Below are 14,989 nucleotides of genomic sequence, written 5' to 3' on the forward strand. Positions count from 1 at the left end.
AGAGTGCTATGTAGTCTTGTTAGGAAAACTAAGTAGTCATTTGGATGCTCAAAACAACTTTAAAAGTCAGCTTACTTAATTGTAAAAGATGATAAATATATCACTCAACAGATTGAAAACAGTCTGTTGGCTGATTTATTTTTACTTTGATATCGCATTCCTTCCATATTTTTCAAATTCTTTTCTGACTATTCAAGGTGGAAATCTCCTTATACTACTTAATACTTTCCTGGGCTATTTATATTCTGAGGAATTGGAGTCACTCAATGAATTGCTCTCATTTTTGTATCTTCTTTTTCACTGGGAATAACTAACCTGAAAATTCTGCCTTTTCCCACCCAGCATCAGCAGTACTTGTCAAACCCATACCTGGGGCAAGTGGTACACTCATCAGTGAGAGGACACAAACCAGGGATTCTCAGCTGGGCAGCATAGTCCCTGAGAGAGGTGATAATGGAATCTCCAGGAATGTGTGTAATTTTAAAAAGCTCCCCAGGTATTTCTCTCTAGTGCTTGAATCCCAAAACCTGTCATGTGGCAATTTTTCATATATTCAGTAGACCATATGAACCTTTAACAGAGGAGTTGCTATGCTACTGTAAAAACAAGACATTACTATTTGCAGTGAATAGAAAACTTTAATATCAAAAGTATATAAATACATGGGCAGGCATAACACTTTAAAATTGTACGGTCATTGATCTCTACATTAATGTAGACATTGTTATTTATTTACTTAACCATTTCCCTTTTCTTTTTCCCCTTCCCTTTTTTCTAGGCCACCAGAAAGGGAAAAGAGACAAAATTGTTCAGTAATTATTCTCCCTCCTCTCTCCCCCTTCTTTCTCAGTGAATAAATTAATTTGGCCTTGAAGGAGAGGTGGGGTTGATTACCTAAGAAAAGGCAGATGGTGTATCAGTGAGAAGGAAGAGCATGATCGATGACTTGGGATTTAAGAACAGTGGGAAGTCCATCTTGGCTGAAGCAGGTCAGGAGATGCTTATAGGATATATAGGGAGGTGCACTGTCAGGCTGAGGAGAGTTAAGAGAGAGTGAGGAACTGTTAAAGTTTTCTTTTTACTTAGTGCAAAGGTAAATTCTTATTATTTATTTTTAAAAGATTTTATTTATTTATCTTTAGAGGGGAAGGGAAGGAGAGAAGGAGAGAAACATCAATGTTTGGTTGCCTCTCATGAGTCCCCTGCTGGGAACTGGTTTGCAACCCAGGCATGTGCCCTGACTGGGAACCGAACTGTGATCGTGTGGTTCACAGGCCTGCACTTTATCCACTGAGCTACACCAGCCAGGGCTTTTTTTTTTTTTAGTTATTTTTCAAGTACAGTTTTTTGTCTATTTCTCCCATCCCAGCCCCCCGCCCCGTCTCCCCCTCTCCCTCCCATTTCCTCCCCCCCCAAGTCCTCATCCCTGTGTCTTTCATACTTGTTCCTCAAAATCCCTCCCCATTTTTCCCCTTAACTTCCCTTCCCTCTCCCCTCTGGTCGCTGCCAACTTGTTCTCTATTTCAGTGTCTTTGTTTTTATTCTGTTTGCTTATTTGTTTAGCTTCCTGTTAAAGGTGAGATCATATGGTATTTGTCTTTCAACGCCTGGCCTATTTCACTCAGCATAATGCTTTCCAGTTCCATCCATGTTGTTTCAAAGGGTAGTAGCTCCTTCTTTCTCTCTGCTGCATAGAATTCCATTGTGTATATGTACCACAATTTTTTGATCCATTCATTTACTGACGGGCACCTAGGTTGCTTCCAACTCTTGGCTGTTGTAAATTGTGCTGCTATGAACATTGTGGTGCATAGGTTCTTTGAAATTGATGTTTTAGGATTCTTGGGATATAATCCTAGCAGTGAAATTGCTGGGTCAAAAGGCTTATTTTTTTTAATTGAGATATAATTGATGTTTAACATTATACTAGTTTCAGGTGTACAACATAATAATTTGATACTTGAATATATTGTGAAATAATCACTACGATAAGTCTAGTTAATATCCATCATCACACATAATTACATTTTTTTAATGGGAACTTTAAGATCTGTTCTCCTGTTGAAGTTTTTAGAGTGGAGACTCACATGGGGTAACTGATATCCTGGAAGATTAATCTGCAGCAGGGTGGAGTATGGTTGGGGAGAAGAGCAAGCAGAAGCTGCAGGAGTAGTTGGGAGGATTGAAAACAGGTCCTGACATTTTGTCAAGGGAGAAGGAGGAGGAGGAGGAGGAGGAGGAGGAGGAGGAGGAGGAGGAGGAGGAGGGGGATGCGGCCGCTGCTGGGCCAGCAGCTCACCCGGCTCAGAGTGCCTGATGAAGAATGTAATGGGATCAGTAGCATGTCTGCAGAGAGCGGTCCTGGGACGAGATTAAGAAATCTGCCTGTAATGGGGGATGGACTAGAGACTACCCAGATGTCTACAACACAGGCCCAGGCCCAGCCTCAGCAAGCCAACACAGCCAGCAGCAACCCCCCACCCCCGGAGACCTCCAACCCCAACAAGCCTAAGAGGCAGACCAACCAACTGCAATATCTGCTCAAAGTGGTGCTCAAGACACTATGGAAACACCAGTTCCCGTGGCCTTTCCAGCAGCCTGTGGACACCATCAAGCTAAACCTCCCTGATCACTATAAGATCATTAAAACACCTATGGATATGGGAACAATAAAGAAGCACTTGGAAAACAACTATTACTGGAATGCTTAGGAATGTATCCAGGACTTCAACACTATGTTTACAAATTGTTACATCTACAACAAGCCTGGAGATGACATAGTCTGAATGGCAGAAGATCTGGAGAAGCTCTTCTTACAAAAATAAATGAACTGCCCACAGAAGAAACGGAGATCATGATAATCCAGGCAAAAGGAAGAGGACATGGGAGGAAAGAAACAGGGACAGCAAAACCTGGCGTCTCTACAGTACTGAACACAACACAAGCATCAACTCCTCCACAGACCCAGGCCTCTCAGCAGAACCCTCTGCCTGTACAGGCCACACCTCACCCCTTCCCCACCGTCACCCCAGACCTCATTGTCCAGACCCCTGTCACAGTGGTGCCCCGCAGCCACGGCAGACTCCCACACCAGTGCCCCCCCAGCCTCCCCTTGGCCCAGCCCCACAGCCTGTGCAGAGCCATCCTTCCATCACTGTGGCCACCCCACAGCCTGTGAAGACAATGGAAGTCTTAATACCCTTAAAGAAGGGTATTAAGAGGAAAGCAGATACCACCCCCCCACTACCAACAACCCCATACATGAACCACCTTTGCTGCCCTTGGAACCCCAGACCACCAAGCTGGGCCCCCGGAGAGAGAGCAGCTGGCCTGTCAAGCCCCCAAAGAAGGATGTGCCTGACTCACAGCAGCACCTGGCACCAGACAAGAGCAGCAAGGTCTCAGGACAACTCAAGTGCTGCAGCAGCATCCTCAAGGAGATGTTTGCCAAGAAGCATGCAGCCTATGCTTGGCCTTTCTATAAGCCCGTGGATGTTGAAGTGCTGGGAATTCACGACTACTGTGGTATCATAAAGCATCCCATGGACATGAGTACAATCAAGTCTAAAGTGGAGGCCCACAAGTACTGCGATGCTAAGGAATTTGGTGCTGATGTCTGACTGATGTTCTCTAATTGCTACAAGTACAACACTCCTGACCATGAGGTGGCGGCTATGGCCTGAAAGCTCCAGGTGAGGCTCTGGGAAGCTCCTGGGCAGGCCAGGCCTCTGCGGCTCTTGGCAGATTTTATCTCTGGCCTCCTCACCAGTCAATTGCTGTGGTGTAATGCCACACTGCTTTGGAATAGTGGACTCAGAATAACACCTACATTTCATGTTGGGATTATTTCATTATAATTAAAGCAGGGGGGTTGGTTTAGGTTTTGATCTTGGACATTTTGGGTTTTGTTTTGGGGTGTCCCACTGAAAGCCTCCCCCCCCACCACCACCTGCATTTGGTTGCCATTGATGGGAAGAGCATGCGTGTATGCTGTACATGGCCCAATTTCTTCTGCAAAACAGACCTGTCTCAAGTCCGTGGAGGACACTCTTGCCAAGTAGACACATTGTCACAGTTGTGATCTAAAGTAGTTGTCTGACTGTGGACATTTCTTCACTATAGCCCTGAAACCTTGGTTTGCCCTCCAGCTACTTCTAGAATTTTCTTGTGTCCATTATGCCCTAATGGATGGGGTCCATGGTCCCTTCACTTGGATCTTGGACTGTGCACACTGTAGATGTCGGGGGGAGGGTGGGGCAGGTTACAATATAAATCAACCCCATGTTCTTATTTTTTTTTGAAAAGAAACATATCCATATGTCAACAGTTATCCTTGACTAGAAAGATGAGGGGGATTAAAATAATTTTTTTTAAAAAGAGGAGGGGTTAAAATTATGGAAAATAAAAGTCAATATTTAGTACTGTTAAAAAAAAAAAAGAAAAAGAGGACTTCCGCCAAGATGGAGGCATAGGTGGAAGCACTTCACCTTCTCACACAACCAAGTTTAAAAACAACAAAATTTTAGCAACAAAAACACAGCCAAACCACAGAAAATTGAACTACACAGAAGTCTGACAATAACGAACCCTTCAGCCAAACCAGTAAGAGGGGCAGAACCAGCAGCAGAGCAGGGTCGGGCAGGAAAGATCCATTGGATCGACCCTGGCGCTCAACCCAGGTGCGCCAGCAGCCGTGGGCAGATCCAAGGTGTGGAGAAGCGGACGAACCCACTGAGGGCACAAGGTGGTGGACCCACTGAGGGCTATTCGCGCTCAGATAAACTGGTGAAGGAGCTAGCAGTGAGACAGACCGTGCAGGCCCCAGTGGAGGGAAGCAGCAGAGGGAACCACCATTGTCCCTCTCGGACCCCGCCTCCACATACAGCATCACAAAACAGCGACCTGGGTGGCCCGGCCCTGGTGAACAACTAAGGCTCTACTCCTCATACCTAACAGGCACCAACAGATCAAAACATGGCTCAAGAACTACTCAGAGCCCCAGAGCCCATCAATCTAAGCGATGAAGTAATAACCAAGCTTTCAGATGCACAGTTCAAAACACGTGATCAGGATGCTCACAGAACTGGTTGATTTTAGTCACAAATTAGAGGAACATATGAAGGCTAAACTAATTGAAATGAAGGGTAATGCACAGGAAACCAATAGTAATGGAAAGGAAATGGACTCAAATCAAAGGAGTGGACCAGAAGGAGGGGAAAAAAAGGACCAAACAGAAAAGGATGAAGAAACAAGAATTCAACAAAATGACAAGAAGCTTAGGAACCTTCAGGATATCTTTAAACATTCCAACATCCGAATTATAGGGGTACAAGAAGGGGAAGAGGAACACCCACGAGAGGAAAACTTATTTGAACAAATAATAAAGGAGAACTTCCCCAATATGGCAAAGGAAATAGACTTCCAGGAAATCCAGGAAGCTCAGAGAGTCCCAAAGAAGTTGGACCCAAGAAGGAACACACCAAGCCACATCATCATTATATTAGCCAATATTAAAATGAAGGAGAGAATCCTAGAAGCAGCAAGAGATAAGGGGACAGTCACCTACAAAGGAGTTCCAATCAGACTGTCAGCGGATTTCTCAAAAGAGACCTTATAGGCAAGAAGGGGCTGGAAAGAGGTATTCCAAGTCATGAAATCCAAAGACCATGACATCCAAGATTGCTCTATCCAGCAAAGCTTTCATTTAGAATGGAAGAGCAGATAAAGTGCTTCTCAGATAAGATCAAATTCAAGGAGTTCATCATCACCAAGCCCTTATTATATGAAATGTTAAAGGGACTTACCTAAGAAAAAGAAGATAAAAAAGATGAACAGTGAAAGGACAGCAAACTCACAGTTAGTAACAACTGCACCTAAAACAAAAGCAAATTAAGAGGACAGCTAAATCAGGAGCAGAACCATAGAAATGAAGATCACATGGAGGGTTAGCAACAGGGGAGTGGGTGAAGGAGAAGGGGGGAGAAGGTACAGAAAATAAGTACCATAGATGGTAGACAGAAAATAGATAGGGGGGAGGGCAAGAATAGTATGGGAAATATAGAATCTAAAGAACTTGAGACACATGGTCATAAACTAAAGGGGGGTAATGGTGGGGGAGGGGTGTGCAGGGTGGAGGGAAATGAAGGGGGGGAAATAGAACAACTGTAATGGCATAATTAATAAAATATATTTAAGAAAAAGAAAAAGAAAACAATTCTTTGACAAGAAGGCAAAGAAGCCTTGACAAGCAACTGGGAAAAAGAGAGGAAGGGTTAGTCTTGAAGAGAACTGGAATAAAATATTGACCAGAAGTGTTTGCTTATTAGATTGAGAGAGTAAGGAAGAAGAAATAGACACAAGGTCTTAGTTTGGGGTGCTTCTTTGGATCCTGCTTCCTTCATAGTTGTCACTTTATTTCTTGTCTTAACTGTCGAACTCTTTGAGAGAGTTATGCTCAAATGCTGTCTTTGCAACCTTACTTTGTCCCCACTCCCCCAACTGCAATGATTCTGGCAAAGAACACCAATGACTTGACTGCTAAATGGAGTGGCCTCTTTTCAGCTTTCACTCTCGTAGCCCACTCTGTAGCATTTGGTAATGCTGACTTGTCTCTAGATTCTAATATATTCATTTTTGTTGGCTTTTATAACATTATATTTATTTGACTCCCTGTATTTTTTATTATTTATCAAAATCTTTTAATGGTTCCTCTTACTTTGTCAATGCCTTATATATTGTGGGTCCCCAGAATTTCATTCTTAATCTCTTTATCACTTTATTCCCTGAACTACCCATACTACTGCCAAATTCTAACTTATCAAATCCTATAATTATGCCTGTCCTCTGTAACAAATCCCCAAGTTACAGCTTATGCCCATATTGCTCTCCTGAACTACAGAATTGTGTTTTCACTGCCTTCTAGATATCTCCACTTTGATGAAGTGTACATAGTTCAAAATCAATGTGTTTAACACTGAGCTCAATATATTCCACTCTGAAACCTGCTTCTTCATGTCTGTTCCCAATCTCAGTTAATGACCTTGCTCTCTAATTATTTGGTAAACTAAATCTATCTGTGTCTTTCCACTATTATTCACATATGGTTTGTTTTGTGTTGTTTTGTTCATTCTCCATCCTCCCTGCCATGGTCTCTGCCTTGTTCAAGTTCATGCAGTTTCCCACTGAAACTCTTCCCAACTCGCCCCAGTTAATCCAGTCTCTCTCCAGTCTAGTACATGCTCCACACCGTTGCCACAGACACTTGTCTAAAGTGAATCTATATTCCTCTTCAGTGTACAAATGGCTCCCACTCTCACTGGGCTTAAGATAGAGTCCAAATTTTTCATTATGGCATCAGGGGATGATCTAACCACAAACAGCTTTTCTAAACTTATCTCCCAACATTGCTCAAATGCTCAGTATTTCCGCTTCATTTATGTTAAACAACTCTTTAAACAAAACACTCCATTTTCTGCCTCTGTGGTTTTCACATTTTGTTCTCTCAGTTTTTCTCCTGAATTCTTCACCTAGAAAACTCTTATTCTCTAATCAAAGTCCAGCCCACATTCCCTAAGAGACTGGTTTGTTACTGGTGCTGGACCTGTTATGGCCATGGATTTGGAGCCTGCCCCCAAGTTTAGCAAGACAGAAACCTGAAATTTTTTGAGTGTTCAGATTCAAGAGGATTGATTCATATCACATAGACTCATGGAATTCACACAAGTATAACTTTGAACCAATTTACTAATTTGCAATGAAAAGCATAACTATCAAGCAATTTTTAAAGTTCATATTACTAGTGTGGGACTCACTTCTTATAGGAAAATCACCATAGGAAGCTACATTAGAATCAGCTTCCTAGTTGAGCATGAAATCTGTGCTAGAAGTCTAAGACGGGTGATCCTACTGGCTGTTGCAAAGTCAGACAGCCTGATGCATCCATTTGTGTTATAAAGGTATCTGTGGCAGACATACTGAATGTGAAAACAGCAGAAATTTTGCCTATCTGGGGCAATGTTAGAGACAGACTAGAAAAGCCATTTCCCCCTTTTCTTAGACTTTAGAGTACACTATGTTCTTTTTGGCCCCTCATCCTTTATCTATAGCCATGAAACTTGAATGTCTCAGGATTTTAAAGCTGTGATTATAAATGTAGTTGTGATTGCAAAGTCTCTGATAGATCCTCCTGTCTGTCTCCCTCAGGAACTTTTAAGAACGCTTACTTCAGTTTATAAATAAGCCTTTGCCATTCCTTTATTGCATAATCACTGTAGCCTTCAGACCTTGGTACTTCCAAAGAGTAGCAGCTCCAATTTAGAATTCTGCTGCCTATGCATTAATAAAATTACACATCTACCACCTAATACTATAGTCACCATCCTTTCTTGCCTGAGATATAGCATCTTAAAGTTCTTCCTTAGCCTACTCTGGCCCTCCTATATTCTCCAGATAGCAGCCAGAGGACAGGCATACCTCAGAGATATTACCGGCTTGATTGCAGACCAACTCAATATAGCAAACATTGCAGTAAAGCAAGTAACAAGTTTTTTTGGTTTCTCAGAGCATGTAAAAGTTATGTTTATGCTACACTGTAGTCTATCAAGTATGCAATAGCATTATGTCTAAAAAACAGTTTATATACATTAATTACAAGTACTATTACATTGCTCAAAAAATGCTAACTATCATCCTCTGAGCCCTCAGTGAGTCATAATCTTTTTGCTGGTAGAGGGTCTTGCCTTGATGGTGACGGTTGCTGATTGATCAGAGTGGCAATTAATGAAGGCTAGGGTGGCTGTGGCAATTCCTTAAACTAAGACAGCAATGAGATTTGCCATATCAATTGACTCTTACTTTTACAATTTCTCTACAGAATTCAATGCTGTTTGATAGCACTTACCCACAGAAGTTTTTTCAAGATTGGAGTTAATCCTCTCAAACACACTTGCTGCTTTATTACCTGTTTATGTAATATTCTAAACCCTTTGCCATTATTTCAACAATCTTCACAGCATCTTTTCCAGAAGTAGATTCCAGCTACACCAGCACTCCATGCTTCACCTTGCACTTTTATGTAATGGAGATGGCTTCCTCTATTTTCTTTGTTCACCCGTAACAAGCAGATCCTCATTTATTAAAGTGTTATCCTGAGTTTGTAGCTATTCAGTCATTCAGGCTCCAGTAATTCTAGTTCTCTTGCTCTTTCCACCACATCTGTAGTCACTTCTTCCACTGAAGACTTAAACCCCTCCAAAGTCATCCATGAGGGCTGGAATCAGCTTCTTCCAAACTCCTGTTAATGTTAATATTTTGACCTCTTCCCATGAATCATGAATGTTCTTAGTGGTATTTAGAATGATGAATCTTTTCCAGAAGGTTTTTGACTTACTTTGCCCAGATCTATTAGAGGGATCACTATTTATAGTAGCTATAGCCTTATGGAATATATTTCTTAAATAATAAGTTGAAAGTCAGAATTACTTCTTGAAGCATGGGCTGAAAAATGGCTGTTGTGTAAGCAGGCCATGAACACATTAATCTCACTGTACATCGTCATCAGAGCTCTTGGGTGGCCAGGGGCCTTGTCCATGGGCAGTGATATTTTGAAAGGAATCTTTTAGATTTCTGAGCAGTAGGTCTCAACAGTGGGCTTAAACTATTCAGTCAACCAAGTTGTAAACAGATGCGCTGTCATCCAGGCTTTGTTTTTCCACTGACAGAGCACTAGCAGGGTAGATTTTAGCATCATTCTTAAAAGCCCCAGGATTTTCAGAATGGAAAATGAGCATTGGCTTCAACTTGAAGTCACCAGCTGCAGTAACCTTTAACAAGAGTCAGCCTGTTTTTTGAAGCTTTGAATCCAGGCACTGATTTCTCCTCTTTAGCTATGAAAGTCCTAAATGACATCTTATTCCAACATAAGGCTGTTCCATCTACATTGAAAGTCTGTTGTGTACAGTAGCCGCTCTCATTCATGTCTTAGCTAGACCTTCTGGATGACTTGCTGTAGCTCCTACATCAGCGCTCGCTGGTTCCCCTTGCACTTTTGTGTTATGAAGATGGCTTCTTTCCTTGAACCTCATGAACCAACCTGTGCTAGCTTCAAATGTTTTCTCTGACAGCTTCCTCAGCTCTCTCAGCCTTCATAGAATTGAAGAGAATTAGGGTCTTTCTCTGGATTAGGCTTGGTTTAAGGAACTGTTATAGCTGGTTTGATCTATCCAGACCAATAAAACTTTCTCCATATCAGCAATAAGGCTATTTTACCTTCTCATCACTTGTGTATTCACTGGAGGAACACTTAAAGCTTTCCTCAAGAACATTTCCTTTGCAGAGTTACAACTTGGCTTGTTGGTGCAGGAGGCTAAGCTTTCTACCGTATCTTAGTTTTCCACATGCCGTCCTCACTAAGCTTAATCATTTCTAGCTTTTGATTTGAAGTGAGAGACATGCAACTCTACCTTTCAGTTGAACACTTAGAGGCCATTGTAAGGTTATTAATTAGCCTAATTTCAACGTTGTTGTGTTTCAGGGAATAGGAAGGCCCCGGGAAGTGGAGAAAGGTGGGGGAATGACAGGTTGGTAGGACAGTCAGAACATACACATTTATTGATTAAGTCACCAACTTAATGCAGGCATGGTTCATGGCACTCTGAAACAACTACAATGATAACATCAAAGAGTACTGATCACAGATTACTATAACAAATATAACAAGAAACTTTGAAATATTGTGAGAATTACCAAAATGTGACAGAGACACAAAGTGAGCAAATGCTATTGTAAAAATGGCACCAATAGGCTTGCTTGATCCAGGGTTGCCACAAACCTTCAGTTTGTTAAAAAAAATGTGGTATCTGCAAAGCACAATAAAATGGAGCACAATAAAATAAGAGATGCTTGTAATTGTTCAAAATCACATCAGCTCATGTCACCTTTGCTCAAAACCTTCTAGTGGCTTTCCACCTCACTCAGAGAAAGGTTTTGTCTCCTTTTATCATCTCCCAGGATAACTCTGCTCTGGCACACTGTCTCCTTGCTATTCTATGAACACACTGGGCACACTCTCACCTTGGGCCTTTAAACTTGCTGTTTCCTCAGCCTGGTGCTCTCTTCCCTTAATATTCTCTTTGCCTTCCCTCCCTACTAAATTTCAAAAGCAACCGTCTTCTTTATCTCCCCTTCTTGCTTTATTTTTTCTTCATAGCACCTGTGGCATTTAATTCAGTGTACATTTGCTTATCTATTATCTACATCCTGCCGTTAGATGATAAACTGCCTGAGGTCTGAGGTTTTGTCTGTTTTGTTCTGGGCTGTATCCCCATGAGACCTGGAACATCGCAGGGTCTGCCATATAGTAGGTGCTCCATAAGTATCTGTAGAATAAGTGAATCCAATGTTTTTGCTTCACTCCTTTCATGGAGGGAGACAGGTACATAGAAGTAATCATTGCCATGTATAATGCCCACCCATGGTTTTTTTTACATGGTAAATAATCATCATATCCATGTATAATGCGCATCCTTATTTTCCCCTCAATTTGAGCAAAAAAAAGTGTGCATTATACATGGCAAAATATGGTATTCTCTTTTTGTATTTTTTTAAGGAGGAAAAATGTGTACTAAAGTAAGAAAGAAAGAGTTTCTTTTGCTTCTTGTATTAGTCAGAGTTTATCAGAGAAACAGAACCAATAGTATGTGTATGTATATAAAAAGGTCCATATCTATCCATCCATCCATCCATCCATCCATCCATCCATTCATCTGGAGATTTGAAGGAACTTGCTCCTGTGATTGTGGGAGCTGACAATTCCAAATCTGAAATGCAGGGCAGCAGGTCAGCCACTCAGGTAAGAGTTGATATTGCATCTTGTGTCCAAAGCCAAACAGCAGACAGAATTACCTCTTCCTCTGGGAAACCTAAGTCTCTTCTCTCTTGAGACCTTCAGCTGATTGGATGAGGCCTATTCACATTATGGAGGATAGTCTGCTTAACTCCAAGTCTACTGGTTTAAATGTTAATAGCATCTAAAAAAAATACCTTTGCAAAAATACCCAGACTGGCATTTGACCAGATAGCTGGGTGCCAGGGCCTAGGCCAGTTAGTACATAAAATTAACATCACAGTTTCTCATTCTTGGTTTTTCTTGCTCCTGCATTCAGCTGGTATTTACTGATAGAGAGCCATTATTTATGCGGCTGAATATTGCTGGTAGATTGTGTTAAACCGTGTGGTTCTTTTAATTTTCTGTATCAGCAGAAAACTTATTGGTTTACTAGTTTATTAATTCTTAAATTGCTTCCACCATAGCTTACTCAATCTTTTCTCACAGATAGCTTATTATAGTTTCCGTTGCAAAGAGGTCTCAATTCAGAGTCTTCTTAAACTGATCTTAATACAGATCACTTTTTTGAAAGAATAGACTCTTAAAATATACATAAACAAAATTTTATGTTTAAAAAATACATTCACAGCTTTAAATTAAAAGCTATCTGAGGTTTGAAAGCAAAAACAAAGTACTTTGGACATGCTTTGAAAGCAGAACTATATTTTATACTATATATTTTTAACATGTCTTCAATAATATACTTTTATTTTTGAAATACTGTTCATTATTCTTAAAAGAATGCTTTTATCTAAGCAGTTAGTTATTAACTTTTTTGATTATAGCCTAGCAGATGTCAGGGTCATGGATTCAATTCTCACGTAGTCCAATTGGCCAACTTGCTTTGAAGTCTGCAGCACCACTCCTAGGCCGTCTGTAGTCTAAGAAAATGCATGTTTTGGGGCCCATGATAAACTGTGTAAAAGGATGAATTGATGTTTGCAAAGCTGTAGTTATTCATGGAAAATCAATGGAAAGCCCATTACCCTGTTAACACTGATTTGGTATTGTACACAAAAGCACTTTGGAAAAAAAAGGGTGCTTTTTTTCAATTTTCAAATTATTTATTTTCAATGAATAATTTCCAATTATTTATTTGAGTTTCCCTCCTCAAAAACAAAAGAGAAGAATTTCAAGGGGAATTTCCTTTTATATTACTTCTCCTGACATTCTGAAGATTTCGCTAATATTTCATGTATTTTTTTCAGATGAGATCGGGCGTGTTCAGGGTGATATGGCCGTAGACTCATGTATTTTTTTCAGAAGGACCTTTTATATTCACATGAAAATCACAATCTGTCAGATTTTTCTTCTGAACTTCAGCGAGGTAGGTAGGATGTATGTAAGGTAAGTGGAAATAAATATAACTTTAATTTGTGCTTCTTGAACAGTTTTAGGTTAGATCATGCTTTTGGAAAGGTTTGAGATATCTGGTACACAAGTAAGTAAATTTCTCACCTTTGTTTCTTATCTGTTCTTTTTAAAAATGTTTTGAAATTGTGGCTAGTAATCTGATAGATGGTTGGGGAGAAATTTAGTTGTATGTTAAAAATTTCAGCTATGTGTTGAATAACTTAGGTAGTTTAAAAGGGTTGATTAAGAAATGAAAGAAAAAGGATAATTATTTGATATTTGAATTTTAGGTTGTGCTCTTAAGAGCATTTCTTAGAAAAGATCACCTGTCTTTCACTGTGTCCTATTTGTCTGCTGCTAACTTATTACAATAGAAGAACCTTGGATGTTAAGTGTTGGAAGTGAGGGTACCCGAGTAGCTCCAGCACTTCAGCTAATCTCTCCCCAACTTTCTGATAGAGATCTCTTTTCAGATTTTATTTAGGTCAGGTGAGAAAGAGCTCAGAACAGTTCATTTTTTGCTGAGAGCTAAAATTCCAGTGAATTCTAGACTTCTCTAATTAATGCAGCTTCTCCATTTTCCAGTGCTCAGATCTTATCCCTTCCCACTATGATGAAATAACTGACTGTAGGAAATGAAACAAAGTTGGTGTCAGAATTTGATAGCATGAGTTTGTAAGCCTCTAGCCATGGTTTCCGTAGACTCACAGGTTGACAAACTGGGCACCATTAATCCCTTGTGCTCTGCAACTATTTCCACACTAGCACAGACTTTTAGGATGGTTATTCTTTTTTTTTCATTTTCAAGCCTTTCTTCATATTTTCCTGAAATAATTTAAAAGTATGTTTAATTATGAATTCTTGAATATGCTCTTATAAAAAAAATTCAAACGTTATAGCTAAAGCTCAAGTGCCCTGTGACTACTCCTGATGGCTTCTCCAGAGGCAATCACTGCTGTTATTAGTTGGGGCATTTTATTGCTGCCCTTTCTTTGTGGCTTTACATATATATATATATATATATATATATACACACACACACACACACACACACAGGATATACATTTATGTTCAGGATATACTTACTTAGGAATGTAGTGTGTGTGTGGGAATATGCAGTTAAAAATGTATTGTATTGTATTGTCCTTGTTTCTATGTTGTTGTTTTGTTGCCCAGGATATTTATCATTCAAGTTTTGTTACATTTGGTTAAATTTATTCGTGGACTTTGTCACATTGCAGACTTCCTTTTCTTTATCAGGTTCCCACACATTTCTAGTGATAATCCTCTGCATTTTCTTTTTAATTTGGCCACATGATATAGCACAATGTGATAATACACTTGTAACGTTCATGTACCGCATCTTATTGCCAAGCATATTTTAATCTCAGCTAAAAAATTAGGGCTGCATTAAATAAAATTTGTCAGGAAAAAAAAGACTTTTCTTGTGGTTTTTCACTCTCAGTTTGCTGGCTGTAATGAAAGTGTTGAGTGGCATAGAATATCAGTTGTAATTTTTAAACTTCTTCCCTTTTCTATAGTCACAGAGGGTTTTATGGCTTTGGCAACCTGAAGCTGTCTTGAAAGACTCACACTCTGAGACAGAATCATTACTTCATGAAAAAGATAGCTCTATCGGTCAACAATATTCATCTGTGGCCATGACTTATAGTAGATTTGTTCTCAATACAGTTTAGGCTCAGTATTTGTAAATGGCATCATATTTTATAGGGAGCAAGAGATTGTCTCAGC

The 14,989-nt window shown here is 40.2% G+C and overlaps 1 pseudogene; it reads left to right on the top strand.

The window, feature by feature from the left end:
- The first annotated feature begins 2,342 nt into the window (after nucleotides 1-2,342).
- Nucleotides 2,343-3,857, top strand: LOC119059095 (bromodomain-containing protein 4-like; annotated as a pseudogene).
- Nucleotides 3,858-14,989: the final 11,132 nt, after the last annotated feature.

The sequence above is a fragment of the Artibeus jamaicensis genome, unplaced genomic scaffold, assembly GCF_021234435.1.
Source record: "Artibeus jamaicensis isolate MK-2021 breed Jamaican fruit bat unplaced genomic scaffold, CSHL_Jam_final contig_388, whole genome shotgun sequence".
Lineage (NCBI taxonomy): Eukaryota > Metazoa > Chordata > Mammalia > Chiroptera > Phyllostomidae > Artibeus > Artibeus jamaicensis.